General features: G+C 39.9%; 1 long non-coding RNA gene and 1 pseudogene across 1 annotated transcript; one reads left to right on the top strand and one right to left on the bottom strand.

Moving 5' to 3' along the window:
- Nucleotides 1-1,185: 1,185 nt before the first annotated feature.
- LOC122762436 lies at nt 1,186-2,820 on the bottom strand (annotated as a pseudogene).
- Nucleotides 2,821-9,769: 6,949 nt separating this feature from the next.
- LOC122762435 lies at nt 9,770-15,276 on the top strand. The gene is made up of 5 exons (XR_006358709.1): nt 9,770-10,844; nt 11,015-11,186; nt 11,287-11,574; nt 12,810-12,877; nt 15,042-15,276. It is a non-coding gene; the product is annotated as an uncharacterized LOC122762435 (long non-coding RNA).
- The last annotated feature ends 4,219 nt before the right edge of the window (nt 15,277-19,495 follow it).

Here is a 19,495-nt window from a genome sequence, read left to right as displayed (position 1 = left end):
AGAAAACGCACAGCAATAAAACCAATATATTGCAACGAAACGAACAGCGTGGACATTCAATCAGAGTACAAAAGAGCGATCACCAAGGCAAAGCGCGTCAACCAGGTCATCCGGAGTCAGAAACCTCAGTAGCGGAAGTTTGAGGCTGAGCTGCTATAATAGAACGTTTCCCTGACAGTAGCCGTTCCCGAGACGTCACATGACCGCGCTTTGCTGTGCTCGTACACAGCTGTGACGTCACTCTGGGAAATAAGATGTTTCTGGGCTTTTTATGGCCTTTAGGAAGGTTTTACAAATGTGAAACTCCATGAATTAAAAATATAGAATATAAAGATCTATACATGTCTGTGTCCATGTCTCCAGGTGTCCTGTGGACACTTTTACAGGCGTCTCTTTTACTATTGTGCTCAATGGGAAAATTGCTTTTTGGGCCGCATGAGTATTTGTTGTTGCAGTACCACGAGTGGCCACCATGACAACATTGTCTTCAAGGCAGAGGGGGCGGAGCTACATCCAGTTCTTATAATACATCCATGGTCTAACGGGCTCCAGACGGACTCAAGCCTGTGATGACTTCCGGTCCATTGAGCTGTCACTCCAAATCTCCAGCCAATCAGCAGGCAGCTTCCTAAGGCCCACCCACAAACAAAAGACCACGGCACAAAGAACGTGAAAGTGTGTTTTCAAACAATAAAATACAATATTTTTGAATGATTAAATCGATTTTTTTTTTTTGCTTCTTGAAAATGTTGTTTGAAAATCTAATTCCATATAAATCAGTTTTGTTATTATTATATTGTATTATGTACAATTTGGTTATTAATTGATTATTTAATCAATTTTGAACAATTGAATACTTTATTTACAATAATTGAATGAAACTTAATAATTAAATCATTATTTAAAAAAACCAAAAAACATTGTGTAAATTGTGTGTATATACAGTACATGCATACAGACAGAGAGATAGGTGGCTGTGGGTGGTTTTGTTCAGGATGGCCTGAAGTTCTGCCCGCTGAGTGAAATAATTGTCATTTCAGAGGACTAAGTTAAAAAAATGTTTTAAAGTGGCCTGGATACAACATTTGTTATTGCTGAATATCTCTTGTAAATGATGTGGTTAACAACTTTACAGCCATTAAAGTGTGTACAATACTTATTCAACACCTCAGTTGACTTTCTGGTTTAGTACAAAAACAGGTCAGGAAATGTCATGTCATAGATGGGTACAGATGATCTTTGACTTTGGCCATGACTTGATAACATGGTTCCAGCAGGACTGGGTGGAGGTCTAATTGTAATCTCTAAGATTTGATTTAGTCTCCTATACATGGACCACAATGGACCACAATGTGCAGCTATTTCCTTAAAGGGGGCCTTCTGAAACTTCTCCATCACTCGTCTCCTCCACTCCCTGTCCTGCTCCTCCATATCCACACTGCCCACGATGACATTTTTCAAGGCTTTGAATGTGATCTCCTCTGTCACTCTCCTCTCTTCTTTCTCTGGACTATTTCTAGACTGTAACTCCACCTGTGAGACAGTTTCACCAATGGATCATCTTCTGTGTACTGAGGAATGAAAGGTATAGAAAGTCTCTATGTGTTATAACCACCACCCCCAAGGACTTCAGAGATTTTTGACTGGAGAAATAAAACATCACATCACATTCTCCAGTGAGGCAGGCAGCTTTGGGTTGTCTGTGAAGACACCCTCGGGTAAAAGGTGAGGGCTATTTACCTGCCTGACCTTAATAACCTCATGTATATGCTTGTTAAAGGGTGGAATAGTGGTGAGCTGGCAAATAAGGTTGAAGTAAGCGGCAGTCAGGGAATGAATAGCACAGCGATTGTTAATAGGCAGATCCTCGTCAGTTGACAGTGCCAGGTCCTGCAATGCAACTGTCAGGCGAACGAGGTCCAGAACCACCTCTGGATTTGCCAGCTCCACACTCAAAATGGCAAACAAAGCAAAAAGGTTCTCGTAATGCTGCCTACCATTGCTCTGCTCCTTGCACACCAAGTAGATGTGTTGGTAAAGCTGCTGGCCGTGACCTTTCATGAATAAGTTATCTTGTCTGGAACACTTGACCACTTTGATCTTGAGCACAGATATGTCCAGAATGCTGCTCATGCTGGGGAGCTTGGACCTGTTGTCATGCCAATCCATGAGACTAATAAGTGTTTTGCCATAGGCAGCTCGTCTCAGAAGCTCCCTAAAGCAGCACTCTGTCAACTCCACCAAGCCACTCTTTTCTTTCTCTGACATCCGCAGCAGCGAAGGGGAGTGGTTCTGTGTGCATTCTCCACTCTGCAGGTTGAAAAGTAGAGAGGGGACAATCTTGTCCATGAGCTCAGGGTCCCAGATATTGGCCTGTAGGTCGTCATTCACCGTCATCCTCACCTTGATACCTGCCATGCGAATCTTGAAGCAGATATCGGGGTCCTCGTCGCTAGAGTGTCACATGTCACTGAAACGTGACACAGAAAAATGGTAACAGCGGTGGTAGGAGGGGTTGTCCTCTTGTATGTTGGCAAACTTCACAAACGAATTGGTTCCTAGGATCTGTAGGCTAGGTTTGTCCGACTCTAGCACCTCACGCACCATCTTCAGGAAACTCTCCACAAACAGGTTGATGCTCTGAGAGCGACAGGCCATCAGCAGCTGGTCCAGCGCTTCCATTGCTATGCACACATACCTGTATCTTTGTCGAGCCACATCCTTTGACATTCTCTTAGACAGGTAAGCGCCAATACAGTCAAGCTCTTCTGGAACCAACAAGGCATAGAATGTCAGCTTCTCCATGTTGGCTTTTACTAGCCCATTCTTTTGGTTTGCTGGAAAGATGTTGTCTACCAATCGCTTGTACAGAGGACTGAGTGCTCCACAACAATCACCGATCAAGAAAGATATGATTCTTTGCAGTGACATGGTTGGGAAATTCGTTCTTTTTTAAGTAAGACTAGAAGAGAGAGCAGTAATGTAACCGTGTGAGTTCCAACTGATGTGGAGCACTAGAGGTTATCTTGTAATGTAAGAACTCCTTCCAGGTGACATGGAACACTAGAGAAGTCTTTGAGGAGGAGCTTTGATACTGGCACATAATAAACATGATGGATGTTACTTTGACATGCAGATGGTCTCTGCCAGTTTGGACTTCCCGGGACAATTAAAATGCTTTTTTCATGTAGTATATTCAAAGGACAACAGGCTGACCTGGGGCGCTCAGGTTTTTCACTATAATCATTATTTAATATTGAGAAGAATTGTCATCTTGCCATTAAATACTTTCCAGATATAATAACTATAATTAACTGTCAGGAGCAACACAAGGTGAAGGGTCTTGCCCTTAACCCACAAACCCACAACCTTTGAGTTGAAAGGAGGGTCAAACTTTGTGCTGCTGTTTTTGATAAAAGGGCACAGTTGCATGATGGTCATTTTTCCTCAGTAAGTTTACTCTATGATGACTGTATCTGCACTTTAGAGAGGAGAGGTCAAAGGGGAAGTGATCAGAACCATGATCCACGGCAGAGGAGCTGTTCAGTGTCACACGTCATGATCCAATGACACACAGAATAATGTGTGTAATGACTCATTTACTGTCCCTGATTATGTTTTGGAAACAATGAAAATTGAGTTATTTGAATTAACAAATGTCACTCACTACAACTAATAATCACACAAATTATGAACAACATAAAACACCAGTGTCTGTGATTTTTAGTTGTAGTGAGTGACTTTGTTAATTCAAATAACTTGATTTTCATTGTGCTTTTGATATTCATTGATCTAGATGGATTCAAGTTGCTTAATTCATATTATTATAAGTTATATTGTTTATTCACTTAAACGCTCTGTGTCTTTTGTGCACGTATGCTGGGGTTCAGAGAGCCAGTGCACAAATCTATTCCTTCAAAATTGTTTTATTGGAATATTAGGATTGCGTAGACTGATTTTACACACATACCGTAGATTGATTGTCTCTTCTCGTTTTCAGGGTGGTGCCCCGATTTACAAAATTAACATTTACTTTATTTTTCAAAAATATTTAAGAAATAAACAACTATTAAACATAATAATTTCATTATTTTTAACAATCAAATGATTGCCCATAACTGTTGTTCCCCAACAATTAAGATATATTTTGAAGATGAGCGAGCGCTCGGGTAAAGATGAGCGAGCGCTCGGGTAAAGAAGAGCGAGCACAGAAGGTTGAGATTTGAGATGTGAGAGGACATACGAGTAAAATTGATTAAACTGTTAAAATGAATATTTGCAAACATGCAAATACATGTATTAAGCTTGCAAAATATATTTTTCTGTGCTCAAAATCTCACATTGTTCCTTCATGAATGTGGCCCAAATATAACACCATACTCTTCCACCGGTGTTACGCTGTGTCTCCTGCTCTCTCTGTGATTGATCTACTGTTACGATCGATGAACTGAACAAGCACTCGTTTTGTAAATTGGTTAATACTTTCACCCGCTACTTAAACTCTCACTGTCACTCTCACGATTCACGTACTGTGGTTTTTCTTTGCTAGCGTGACAAGTTAGCTTAGCAGCGATGGCTTCTCCTTCTCCTGCTCTCTCCTGTGTTGTGTGCCACATGTTGAGTTACTCCTCTGCCTCCTTTAGTGATAATGACACTGGAGGTGAGGCTTAGTGAGGTAGAAACTCAGCTTCGCACCATAGAAGCTAAGTCAGTTAGCCACTCCCCTGGCATTAGCTCCCTCAGCAGCTCCCGTGCAGCTGGAGCAGCTCTCTTATCTAGAATTTTAGGGAAGTCTATTAGAAACTCAACACCATGACAATCCAGAGTTGAGACCAGGGCCTGTTTCAGAAAGCAGGTTCAACAAACTCTGAGTTAAAACCTTAACTCTAGATTTACCAGTTTTTGGTTTCACAACAGCTGATCAGCATTAGTTCAGTTCACTCTGTGTTCAGTGTGTGCGTTGGGAATGAAAAAAGCCATCATCAATGGAGCTCTGATACTATGATTCACCATGGCAACGGGTAAACAAAGAGCACAGCCGCCATTTTAATCCAGTTGAGCAGAAATATGAACACATGATATTTATGTGAAGGAGTCAATAAATGAACACAATTACATTTTATATTATTATAGAAGTTCCGCACTGAAACTTCTCAAACTGTACACCAAAACAACAGTAGCTCCAATGTCCAGGTTCCGAGAGTCGAGCAGACAATCTCTTAGACACGCAAAACTACACACTTAACTTATTATCTTTATAAAATTTCACACTCACGTCGTCGTCGCTCGCTCTCTCTGTCAAGTTTACCCCAAAAACCACACACTCTTCACTCGCTCACCTCCGGTCTGAACCTGTCAATCACACCTTAATCAAATCAGTGACCAGGATCACGCTTCTTCTCAATCAGAACTTCCTCTCTCCCCATGAGTTTCTTCAAAATAAAATGAAATATTTAAACATGAACATTTATGTCATTTATTACACCATACTCTTTTATCAACCTATTTAACCTTTATGAACTACTCCTTTTACATTTTTAATACACTTTTAATAACATTTTAACCAAATATGAACTTTTATAATTCATTAATTATTCATTATTTTTTTTAGTAAGGATTCTTAACCAGGTTACACTGAAATGAGATTTATGTGTGAATCAAATGACATTTCCTGGTCAAAAGTAACTCCAAGGTTCCTCACAGTGGACACAACTGGAAGCCATGGTGATGTCATCTAAAGTGACAATGTGATCAGAAAGTTTTTCTCTGAGGTGTTTAGGGCCGAGTATAAAAGTTTAAAAGTAGAAAGTTACCGGTCATCCAGGACTTAATGTCTCTGAGACTTTCCTGGAGTTGAACAACCTGATTTATTTCATTCGGCCTCATTGATAAGAGCAGAATGGGAGGGTGGGGCTATGCCCCTGTGTAGTCAAAGGTGTGTGTGGTGGGAAGGGGTCAGTCACTGTCTGTGGGATAGTAGGTGCAGGGAGAATGGGGCTGTGATCCAATACGGGCAGGGTGTCCGCATCCCCAGCAGAGCAGGGGGCGTTGGGGAGGGCGTGTGGCACTCCGGATCACTTCCGTCATGTCAGCGCATGCAGCGGTTCTCACCGTAGGATCACTTTCTCCAGGGCCGCTTTGGTCCCGCCCTCCACAGTCCCCCTCTCCAGAGCCAGCTCCAAAGCCTCTTGTAAGGAGCGGGGATGGGCGAGATGGGTCTGAATGCGCAGCCTCCTGGGGGTTATGGCTCGGATGAACTGGTCCCTGGCTGGGTCTGTAGTCTGTAGTGCTCCATGATGTTGTCTGTGTACAGTGCCTTGAGATAATATATGTCATAAATGCAATAGAATTCTCTGAAATCACTGGTATGGAAATATTTTGTGTTCCCCTGTGAATGTTGTCAACAATGTTCTTGTCATGGTGTGTAAACCATGTTATGTGTGAGTAGCAAAGCACAGGACGTCTCCACATGCATCATGAGGTCGTAGACATAACTCTGAAAACAACTCTGTTAACACAGATAACTCTTCTGTCCTCATTTGGAGCAAAACTTGCTCTAAATTCAACTTGCACTAAAGCGGTAACTAGTGCTATAGACGTGTTTGTAGCATCAGAAAAGTGACCTTAGGTGGAAAAGCCTGGATTTAAACATGTTCTGAATGTACTGAACCACGCTACCAAATGTCAAGGAGGTCAAATCTTACTAGAAAGGTGTTTCCTTCCATGTATGATCATGTTATTGGAGGTCAGAGGTCAGATTGACGGACCTTCAGAGCAACACAGACTTGGAAGTTAGAGTTCATCTTCCTCTTCCCAGTCATCAGAGTCATTGATGAGGTCTTTGTGTCCATTCTTCAAACCAGGAGGGTCCTGGGTTCTTCGTGAGGACCAGATCTCTCTACTCCTATCTCAGCAACGTGGGCCACAAATATTTAAGCAACCCTGCTCCCCAAGAAGTTAAACCTAGGAAATAAGAACCATGTTCTTAGTGAAGTGTGTTCATTCTCATAATGTCATACCATTCTGCACTGGTACAGTTTTGATTTCCTGTACCCAGAGGACACATTTAACATTTAGATTTTAGAGTCACTGGAGACGGTGTTTGAATGTGTTTGTTCACGTGACATTTTGGACATTTCCTTTATTGTTGTGCTGTCTGTCTGTAACTGTGTTGTTCTGTGATTGTCTGACAGTTGTCTCTTGGAAATGAGAGCCTGTGTCTCAGTGAGAAATAAAGGTTAAATAAATAATAATAAAAACCACACTGCACTGTCCAATTTCTTTCTATTTTCAACTTATTATGTGTTTGCATTTTTAATGGGTCACATAGAAAAATAACATAACGTTTTCCCGAGTGTCAGTTCCTGTTTCAGTCATAAACACGTCCCATTTCTAATGTACACTCTATCACATCAGAGTATGAGGTTTACTGCATTTACAGTAAAGTCTGTAATGATTACACTCATCACATTCAAACATTTTCAGTGCAAAAGCCTCTGGTTAGAAAGATAACACAATAACATTGTACCATTAAACAGCATAAAGCACATTACCAATGAACATAGTGCAGCTTCAATATTCTTCACAGTTTTTATGAAGCAACGACATAAATCTTCTGTGCAAAGTCAATAAACAGAATACTTGCAATATGCCTGCAGGTCATCCCTCAGTGTGTCACAGGGCGTTCTGATCCATTCATACAGACCCACGGGGCGCCTGGAACCCTGAGCAGTGAAGCCTTGATGGTAGGCTTTGCCCTGATCTAAGAGAGAAGTGAGTGAAGCCAGTCCTGCATGCGAGGGAGAGGGTGTTTGTTGGGCGTTGATACAAAGACGTAATGACTAGGGTCCTTTTTTTCTCTCACACAGGTGCGGCGTACGGGGACTGAGACTTTACGATCCATCCTTTCATCAACAACTCCTGTGTGTACTTTTTTATTTCCTGTACAGAAGAATGAGCCTCCTGAACAGGGATATCATCCTTGACCCTGGTTTGCATCTGTAGGGATAACATCCAATGTCACTGTGGTCACAGGCAGACACTGCAGACTCTTCATAAAGCATTTCCTCAGTGACTTAGATCAGCAGGTGGTCTCCACAGCTAACTGCAGCCTGTGCTGTCTCAACCTGTCGTGTCTCGTCGTGTTTTCCATCTCAGTGACTTTGGCTGTTCTGATTCTCTTTGGCTGACATGTGACCACCTGCTGTCACTGAGGCTCTTTTAGACACTTTGCTGTTCTAGAACACTTCATTCTTCATTCTAGTGGTTTGTATCGGACCACAGGTCCAGAGGTGTTGTAGCTCAGTAGTAGAGCCAGTCGTCTTTCAACGTAAGGGTTGGGGGTTTGATTCCTGCTTCTGCCGTCTGTGCTGGCAGATAGAAAAATGTGCTGCACATAGATGTGCTGTATGAAAGTGTGTGTGATGGGGTTTGAGTGGTCATCTAGACTAGAAGACTAGAAAACCCTTTACCTGCAGCACACATGCATCATTGTTCCCACTCTGACAGTAGCTATGCTGTAGCTTTGTGGCCTTTGGACTTGGATGAGGTGTATAATAGCTTCAGCTTGTTCTTCTACACCAAGAGCTTTGCAGAGCCCTTGCAGAGGAGGTTGACAACCATGGCAGACACATCAGCGTTGGACTTGTGTATGAGAGTGGTTCTCTGTTTGCAGCAGACAGGTCAAGGCTCTCTCCTGGATCAAGAAGCTCTCCAGGTGGTCGCACTGTGTAATTGGGGATGGACGTCTCTGTCTTCAGGACCAACACGGTCTCACTCCCAAGTCGTCCCATGCGTGACGATCGGGCAGTGTCCCCTCACGTCAGTTCTTAACGTACTGGGTACCCCTTTAGCGTCAATTTTCAACGCTTGGGGTAGTCAGGTTGACTTCTATAGAGCTCCCATAACATCTGCATATGACGCCACGGGACCGAGTCGGGGAGACCGCAGTCCGTTGTGTGCTGATGAATACGGGGCAATATTGCTGATCGATTGATTGATTGATTGGTTACAATAAATTATATGATTTGAGTATTGTGTTAGGCCATACAACAATTAGGCAATATTACAGCAAATAATAGGCTCAAATGCTTTTTATTTCTCTGTCTCTGAGGTTTGTAATCGCGATTACAGAGATTATTTAATACTCAAGAAACGTATTTTGGCCCACTTTTGTGGAAATCTGCAGTCACAGCAGGGATTCGCAAGCAGTTCTTATCACAACACGAGCCATAGTATTTTTAAAGAATGATGCAAAAGTAAAGATTATTATTTTTATTGGGAAAAGTGTACTTTTTTCTAAATCAGAAGTGTGTGACGTAATTGTATGCGATGAGACGGCGTTGCCATGTCCGCGCTATTCCTACGGAATTGAAGTCCCGCGGGTTGAAGTCTTTGTCTGCTGGCTGGGGTAGACCTATTTTTGCATTCACATTATATGGGGAATATATAGAAACCCATATGTTAAGTGATATACTTAATTTATTCCTAAATCCTACCAAACTAACTTCAGATCAGCACATTCACACATGGATCTTGTAGATTTCGGGCTGATTCTGTCTTAGACCTGGCAACCCAGATGCAGCGTCCCATTGCTGTTTTCCCCCTCGGTAAGTACACTGATAAATTAATTAGACAGGTGACATATCGAGATAAAATCCTTAAATGTACGCCTTAAAATGTGTCAGGTCAAGAAAATAAGTTTTTGTTAGCATCTTTAGGAGAGCAGGGTAATCATTTGATGTACAGTAACTATTTAAGACATTGAGGTATAACTTGCTGCACCAAATGCACGTAGGGTTAGCTAACACGTGATGCTGTAAGCCAGTAGTTAGCACATGATGCTTTTTCCGTGCTCAATTCAACTTTATGTTATATACGTAGGCCCACCACTTCATTTGAAGGGCTGTAGAAGACTGACATGAAACTGTCTGAACCATTTGTACACTGGCTTACTGGGTCAAAGTTTGGATTGATTGATTTGATTTGACCATTATTGATATAGTATGAATCAAGCACTCTGTGTGTCATAGATTCAAATACAAAATAGTCAGGGATGACACAATAAAGCCCATAGGCTCATTTCCATTGTGGTCCCTAGCACAATGGAATCATTCTGGGCACAGTCATAGTAAAATAGTACAATGTAAATAGAATAGAATATAGGCTATACATAATTGCTTTATAACTTAGCAGTCCAGCATATCATAAATGGAGAGTAGTGATTCATTGTTATTTAAACCTGCATGCCTATGAAGCCCATTTGAATTGAATTGAATTGAAATGAGTAGTGTGAACGGTCAGTATGTTGGTAGTCTTAAGTATGATGTCAACGTTCTGATGAGGAGAACACAGATGTCAAATCTAGGCTGTTCAATTCTGAATAGTTGGTTCAAAGTGTTTTCTCTCCAACAGGTCCTTCAATTGTCTTCTTCCATTTGTCCCTCCTTGAAGCATCGTTTCTAAAACGCAAACCAAAGGCACTTTTTAGAGCCACGTCTGTCTGTCTTGTTATCCTGCCCGTGCTGTGTTGTACTTGTCAGTCTTTCTGTTGCTGTTTGTGTATCTTTCTGTCAGTATTAAGTTCTTGTCTGTAAAAAAATATCTTGTTATCTGTCTTGTTTTTGTTTATATCAGTGTGTGTCATGACACGTCCAAAGTTCAGGCCCTGTCCATCTTGCCAGACACTCAATGCTGCAAGCCTCAAAACTTGCAGCATGTGTTATGTGAGCCTGTCAATGAAGAAGAAGTTGAAGGAAAAGACAGCATCATTGGACAGCAAGTGGGGTCAAGGTATCGTCCCAAACCGGAATGTTGGCCGCATTATTGATTCAGCCCGTATTGCAGTAAGTGAAAAGGCTCATTTTTATTCATTTGATCTAAATCAAACAAGTTGCGGCTCCTTTTCTTCCACTGTACTCCATTAACTGCCATTAAATGCTTGCTACAGTACTAAAGTGTCCAATCATGCTATGGGTTTAACTAATGTGTGCCAACTGGTTACTTTTTATTTCAGGTGCGAAAACTTGAGGCCATAGGCTACAAGCCCATTTTATTTATGGGAAAAAAAGACAAGAAGGCCTCTAACAAGTGGGTAGCTGACATAATAACCCATTTGCCCCTCACATCTACCACCAAAAACTTCTTGGAGAAGATGAGGAGGGCTTATGAATTTCTTTTGACTAAGGGTAAGAGCAAGATTTTTTGTTCAGAATGCCTTTGTTTGAAACATATATTTGAGTTTTAATTTGAGAAGAATTGAAAAATATATTTGAATGACCTCAACAGAACAGCAGCCCAACACTGACCCATCAGCAGAGCCTGATAACCCCACCATGGAGCAGGGTGACAGCCCCGTCGAGGGTATGGGCCACAGCCAGGACGAGGAGCAGCACAGCAGCCTCGCCATGGAGCAAGGTGACCACACCTAGGAGACTGTATTTGTCCTGAACCTTGTCCCTTGTCCGTCTCTCTCTTCTTCTTCTTGTTCTACCTCTACCACTGTTGCAGCAATGAAGAAGAGGAAGAGAGGAAATGACTCCCAGTTAAAGAAGGAGGGGCTTAAGAAGAAAAAGGGTAAGTTTTGTTTTGCATGCATTAATAAATTGGCTCCCAGACTCATTTGACTTTGGGCAATTATTGGTTGGAAAAGCCAGGCTTCATTCGGGTCATTGAATCAGGATCCAGTACACAATATTCTATTCTTCTATATTTAATGACCTGAGTGTTGGTTGGCACTCTGAAGCGGCCACAGTTTACATTAACATTAACCAGAGACATGATTAATGTTGATTTCTGACTTGTCTTTGCTAACTTGCAGTGATCAGTAGTGAAGCCACATGCAGTCGCATTACCAAAATGCATCTTGTCCAAACAGTTAATCTCACCTCTCAAAGCAGCAAAACATTTCATGCGTCAAAATCAGCTTGTTGGACCAAAACACTGGCAACAATTCTCAGCCAGAAAACACACACTGTCACACGTAACACATTGTAACAACTAGCAGAAATTGAGTAAAGGTACGCACCAAGCAAAGGAAAACAAATGTTTTCATTTCTCTGTGTATCACATAAGCCGTTTCCTCATTGATTCAGTCCATCAAAGAATTGGCATGGAAGCGCATTCATTGTCCAGCAAAAGCCCAGCATAATGCATGTACAAGTACACTACAATGTTTATTGTGTATATAATGTATGATCTCAGTTTTTGACACGTAGGATCAACTAACTATTTGTTACACGTTAAGAATATTATTTCATTTGCTTCCATTTCCTTTGTCTATATCTCTGTGTCAAGTCATTTACAGTACTTTTGAAAGCAAAAACAAGTTGATGAAATTCCAGGGCTGCAACTATAATAATTACACAACAAAGCAACACGTGTAGTATAATGATTTATACTGTACAGGAATGTGACGCTAGTCCTTCCTCTCTCCTGGATTTGGCAGCTGTTTGGAATGATTATTTCATTTTATCTTGGATTCATTTATACTAAGATATTTTCTACATATATATATTTCAACATGGTTAGTGCAGAAATTCAAGAACTCTAAGTGTTTTGAATATGTTTTAACAGTTATGAAAACAGTAAACATTAAGTTTATGAAGAGTTTTGACAATGTGACTTCAGTCCTATGAAAACCCAGTGCGGTTCATCTTGCAGTGTGGCGAAAACAAAGGACAAAACAGAATACAGATCACCTAACATAAATCCACTTCTTGACTAAAAAGTCAGTACTTTGATATTTGATGAAGCTACAAAGCATTGCATTCATGGCTTCATAAACTTTTCTTCTCTTTTCCTCATATTAGGTTGTCGAAAATGTAGTAGACAGAAAATATTCCAGTTTGGCTCAATTTCTGGGAGAAGGATACATGAGGTAAGATTTTATAGCATGTTCATTTTCTATATTCTTCATTTGGTTTCTTGTTTGTCTCAGTGAGTCATTCTTGCCTTTCAAAGATACAACTATCCAGTGGTTGTATGAACAGCTCAAATGATTGTTCCTTATCTCTGTGTGTGTAGGGGAAAGAAGAAGTGAAAGTGTGCTGGTTGCCTTGCTCTATGTGCTAAGAATTCATACACAATTGTTCTATCTCCACTACTGTTTCATGAAGAGTCCAAGAAAGTGTTGCAGCATGTTTGTAGGACCATAACAAAAGTAGCACATGTGTCATGTATTTGCTGCACCTCCTGTTTGAACTTGGTGAGCCCATGGTAGCTGAGAGCTATCCTCACAATTGTGGGGAAAAGAGGTGTAGTGCCTGGGGTAGATAGGTTGTAGGAACCTATTCCAGCAGCATTTTGCAGTGAGGATGAGAGCAGTGTCAGCAGCGATATTAGAATACATGAAGGATAACAGGGCAGGAAGAAGCAGTAAGAAAGATGAGGAAGAGGAGAAGACTTAGGAATAGCAGTGGGAATTTTAGGGAACTCCATTTCCATTTCCAGAAGGAGAGTTACCTTAAACTACATGACTCTGTGAACAGAACCTGATGGCCGGCAGGTTTTCTTCAACAAACCATTGGTTTCTCTGTGTATCACATAAGCTGTTTCCTGATTGATTCAGTCCATAAAAACATTGATTCCATCTCTTGATTATATTTCTCAACTCAGCATAATGCATGTGCTTTTTTTTATAAGTTCCACTACAATGTTTATTGTGTATATAATGTAAGATCTCAGTTTTAAAATTCTAAATGGGTGTGAAGCGTTACTAACTATTTGTTTCTTTCACTCAGGATGTAAATGTTCCCACTGTTCGCCAGAATAGAATTTATACAATGAAGAAAAAATACAATCCAAATCATATTTGTGATAAGCCTATATGTTAATATTTCTGAGTGAAGAAGAAACAATGACTCTCTTAAATAGACTGTGAATAGCAAATCTTGATTCAAGGAAATGTAAGTATGTTCCATGATTAACTAATGGAACACAGAATCAAACTTTATTGTGAAGTTATTGATACTTTTGACCAATGTAACTGTTTTATTTACAGAGAAATCTTCTCAATCTGCATATACATGCATTAGAATGGTAGTATCAGAGATCCATTTCTGAAGGCTTTTTTTGTTTACCATTGTCACGTGGGCTGTAACGGGGACGTAACAACCATGAACATGAATTCCGTCAGGTTCAACCAACTCAGAGTTTCAGTCCTGAATCCGACAACTTGAGAGAGAGAAAATACATGGGGTGCATGTGGTGTGACATGGCTGCTGCAGCATGCCCGATTATACAGTATCTAATTGAAAGTGTTACATGGCTTTTGGAGCCACGACCCTACTGAATGTTTCCACAGCTCATGTCTTTTTCTTCTCGACGTGCAGCTATGCAGCCCTCCGACATCAAACAGTGTAGAAAACAAGTACAATCTGTTTCAAATGATGAAGATAAATACCTCATTGTACCAGAAGGCAAGTGAAGTAGCCAAGCTTCTAAAACCTTCAGAACAAACTTCATTATGACTTAGCTCAACTCAACATGCACACATTGAAGCTGGCAGCAACCACAGGCCACTGACTGTAGCAGGTCAAACAAACCCATTGCATCCTGCATATGTACACGTCCCACATCCATTTCCCATGTATTTTAGCTGTTAGGCTCAGAGTTTCCTGCTTTCTGAAACAGCCTCAAACCTTTTCTAGTGTTTTTCTTTTTTTTTACGCAGAGCATAATAAAAAAACATTGCACAAAAGTCATGTGTCTGTGTGTTACAGGCCAAGGTGTTTTTCTTTCAATCTCATCAAGAATACAGAATACTCAAATGTTGAAACTCACTCTGTTTCTTCAAGTGTTCATGTCATAGCTCCTTATTAGACCACATAACCGACCTTTGACCCTGACCCCAAAAAGTGGACTTTTTCAATTTCCTCTTCAGTTACATTGAGCCACTTCAACAAACTGAATGTCTGTAAATGAAAACACTCTTAATCATGAATGAAATCCATTCATTTGAGTGTTTTGTTTTGCTTTGTTTAAACATGATCTTAAAGTTTGCACTGTCTGATAACAACTTGTTGTGTTCTGATACTTTGCAGTGGCAAAACCTGGGATGACACATGGGAGCCTGCAAACACATTTGCACAACAACACCACACTGCCACCCCTGAGTCTCCTCCTCCTTCTGGTTCAGTTAGCTGAACCTAACTGGTTGGGCTCTACTCACAGCAGGGGAAAAGAGACAATCGACAGAAATGACTGACACTGAGCTCAAATCAAATACTGTGCTGCAACACGTGTCTTTTGTGTTTATTGAAGGAATGTGTTCATGGATCTTGTGTTCTATGCCATTCACACATCAACCATGTTAAATGACATCTGGTAAACATCAATCATTTATTAAGCTCAACATGTAAGAAAGTCATCATTCTTATACTTCAAGTACCAGCACACTAGGGCTATTGAGTGTTTAGGCTTGCTGAACTTCAGTTAAGTGTTGGCACAGTGCATGTACCCAGTATATGTTTGTGTTTCTTCCAGACAGTTGACACACATTAAGCACGTTTTGTATTTGTCATTAACTGAGGTTGTCATAGTTTGTATGCATGCATGTAGCCTATTTATTTCACACTGAGAGTCAAAATCCACAAACAGTAGATTTATACATTACTTAACGAGCTCGATTATTGGAATTGCTCCACAAATATAGCAAGTGATGATAAACTATTTAGAAAATACAATAAAGAAAGATTAGGAACAAACAGACAATCAGCCAATAATAGGCTTTCATATCCAAATAAGATTAGAGTGTTCAAATAATACATATAAAAGAATAATAAATATACATATATAGGTATATAGCTATATAAGCATAACATAGGAATGAAGAAATATATAGTTTCAAATAAATGAACAATGATAATAAGTGTTTTCTCATTTCATGGACACAGGCCATCCCAGACCTAGTTTCAGACAGCACTTCGAGGGCCATATATAAAATAAAGATCTGTGTTTATTTCTTTTTTTGTTTAGTTTTAATGTAAATAGTCACCAAAATAAAGGATACAGAAATAAAAAGTCTGTTTTATTAGCCAATGCAAGCATATAACCTACATTAGCATTTGCTCCCCCAAAAGATTTGGTTATATATGCACATATGACACGCCTATTATTGTTGGTATTTCAGTTATTACTATTATTGTTATTATTTTTATTATTATTATTATTATTATTATTGTTATTATTATTGTAGGGCCACACGGTTGGCGTAGTGGTCGAGCCCCGGTTGGAACAAGGGCCTTTCTGCATGGAGAGAACCTGGGTTCTCTCCGTGTTCTCCGGGTTCCTCCCACAGTCCAAAGACATACAATATGGGGATTAGGTCAATTGGACACCCTAAATTGACCATAGATAGGTATGAGTGTGAGAGTGAATGGTTGTTTGTCTCTATATGTGTGTGGCCCTGTGATGGACTGGCCAACTGTCCAGGGTGTACCCCGCCTATCGCCCCATGTAGCTGAGATTGGCACAGCACCCCCCGCGACCCTCTGGTGGAGGATAGAGCGGTAGATGATGGATGGATGGATTATTATTATTATTGTTAATATTACTATTTTCACATGAGAGCAATTCATATACAATTATTTAAATATTTTGTTTCAATTGACTCGTGATTAAAGAAGAAATGCCATTGTACAACAATAAGAATAGCCTATGTAGCCCCAGGATGACAGACAGACAGACAGACAGACAAATACATTGATACATATATAGACAGACAGACAGACATACATATATCTCTGTTACAGTTTTTCTCAATAGTTAAAACACTAAACCCTATTGTCTGAACCAAATGCTCAGTTGCCTGAACCCACTGATTGAATCAATCAGTCTTTTGTCAAAACCATAAGCACTTTTCACCTGTTTAGACACAACTTGCCAACACATTTTCATTGTGATGCACCTGTGCTGCATAATGGTGAGCACAGGTGACACAAGTCAAACACAGTTAAAGCACAAGTGTCACCACGTGAAGACAACAACTCAAAACTGATCACACTTGTGGCTGATGATGTGAGGGAACATATGAGCCAGTTCAGAGAGCACTGGTTTGTGAGGCCCTATGATGGATAGAAATCTGAGAGGAAGAGTTTGTGTGAGAGGAGGTCGAGGAGGTCAGTGAAGATATCTGATGAAATCAGAGCGACTGTGATTGACCATGTTCTTGTCCATGGTATGAGCATGAGGGAGGCCGGACAAAGGCTACAACCAAACATCAGTAGATTCACTGTGTCCACCATAATCCCAAGATTTAGAGAAGAGAACAGGTAATTACCTTTTTTGACATTATAGTACAGTCTGTAAATGTTGACAGCAATTACTGTATGACATACTATATACTGTACCACTGTTGAGCTGACTCTCAGAATGGGTCTGAAAACTACACTTCCCAGAGTTCACCAGCAGCAGCAAACTGACTGCCTGTCACCTGATCAGTCATTGTCACTTATTTGGAGCACCTGTGAAGACACTGAGGGACTCAGCCATTCAGTCAAACAAACTTCAGAGAGAAGACCTCAAGTTCACTCATAGGTTCAGTCCGAAGACGCCAATGGTCGGTGAAACATTTTATTTACTTTCATGGTGTTTGAAATGCTGCTTCAAATGTTTAAGTTTGTTTTACTTTGTAGATTGCCTGAAAAACACACTGAAGCATTGGCTGCATTGATTTAAGTTAAATAGATTTGTGATACAACAGTATTTCATTTTTGAGTTTGGAAAATTAACGGTGAAGATACAAAAGGATAGTAAATGTTAAAACTTTATTAAAAAATGTAGAAAATGGATGAAATTCGATTTTATTTTATGTAAAAGGCTTAAGTGTTTAATCCATTTAAAATGTTTAATTAATGTTTACATTTATTTAAAATGCATTAAAAAATGTTTAATTAAAATGTTTAATTAAAATTGTAACTTTTGTTTCTGTCTTTCAAGGTTTACAACCTAATTTACCGTCCAGACCAATCAACTGATAAAGCCAAAAGGAAAATAAAAGTGATTGAGTTGGAAATTTGAGTTGTCCTGTGTCCTTTGGATTTTGAACAAGAGGAGGACTTGACAACCACAGTATACCGTAAGTAAGTACATGTTTCTGTACATCACTGTACCAATGTACTGTAGTATTGTAATGGAGGGTTGGTCTAACTGTTGTAGGCCTAGTATTCCATGTATATCTTTTGTAACTGCATGTTCTCTTGTTGTAGAATTGAAAGACTGCCACACGGGGGTGGGAGGACAGCTATGTTCTCCCCACACCAAGAGACCCTAATTGTTGATATGGTCCGTGAGAACAACGCCATTAAACTGAGTGAAATTCAGCAGAAGATCATTGAGGACCATGTCAATGTTGAGGGTATCAACAGTGTCAGCCTCTCTACTGTTGATCGTGTCAGACTGTGCATGAAACAGCCTGGATACAGCATGCCAGAGGTTTTTACCCCGTTGCCTGGCCAGACAACATGTGGCCTGTGATGTGGATGAAGTCCTGTGGCCTGACCCAGTACGGAGACATGATGATGTGGCTGAGTAATGCACTTATTTGTATATTTGTGTACTTTATTTTTACATGGGCTTACTGTAGACAAGTGACAAATGCATAAGATTTCTGTTTGTTTTACAAGTGCTACGTGTAAAGATTTCTGTGCTATTATATAATCTATATTCTAAATGCACAGGTGTTTTGTTTTGCAACATGCATTTAGCCTACAGTGAACAATAAACATTTATTTCTCCAGCTTCATGTCCTGAGCATTGTGTTTTCTATTTTTCTACATAGTGTTGAGTGACTGTTCAGTAGTGTTTTTAAGATTCGACAACAAAGTTCAGATTTGAGCACAGATTGAACTGTTTTGAGGTGAAAGTTTGGTTTTGAAACAAGAGTCTGAGGTTTTGTGAATGTAGCTTGAAAATTGGGTTTTGTGTTCACAGTTTAGAGAAAAGAGAGAGCAGCTTTCAAGAAATGTGTCTAAGCAATCAAGAAAAACTGTAACAGAAGGTGTTTTATCGACTGTGATTGTAAAATGTGAAATGTCTCATTTCATGGCATATTTCAAAGAATATATGGCTCAGGGTATTTGAAAAGTTGAAGTTTATTGTCCTTCCTCTTGAATAAATACAGGTACATTAAAATGTGTTTGAATGAAAGTGATGACCTACATGAAGGACAATTGATACCAAACATCACTATCAAACTTTAACTGAATCAAGTAAATATAAAAACATGTTCCAGTAATACACGTTAGTACAATGGACTTGTAATCATTTGATCAATGTTAATTACATACAAAAGAAAACATGATACAGATAATGGTGTACAACTCAAAATACATATAGCAACAATATGATCAAATATCTATAAGTCAAGTATTTCTTTAAGTTATAAATAATCCAAATGGTGCAAAGGAAATATATATTGAATGTACATGATTACAGTATATGCTTGTTTCCATGTATGTATATACATTATATACAGGATGAGTTCCCCTATACTCAT

The sequence above is a fragment of the Solea senegalensis genome, unplaced genomic scaffold, assembly GCF_019176455.1.
Source record: "Solea senegalensis isolate Sse05_10M unplaced genomic scaffold, IFAPA_SoseM_1 scf7180000015667, whole genome shotgun sequence".
Taxonomy (NCBI): domain Eukaryota; kingdom Metazoa; phylum Chordata; class Actinopteri; order Pleuronectiformes; family Soleidae; genus Solea; species Solea senegalensis.
This window is presented reverse-complemented; position numbering and strand designations above follow the sequence as displayed.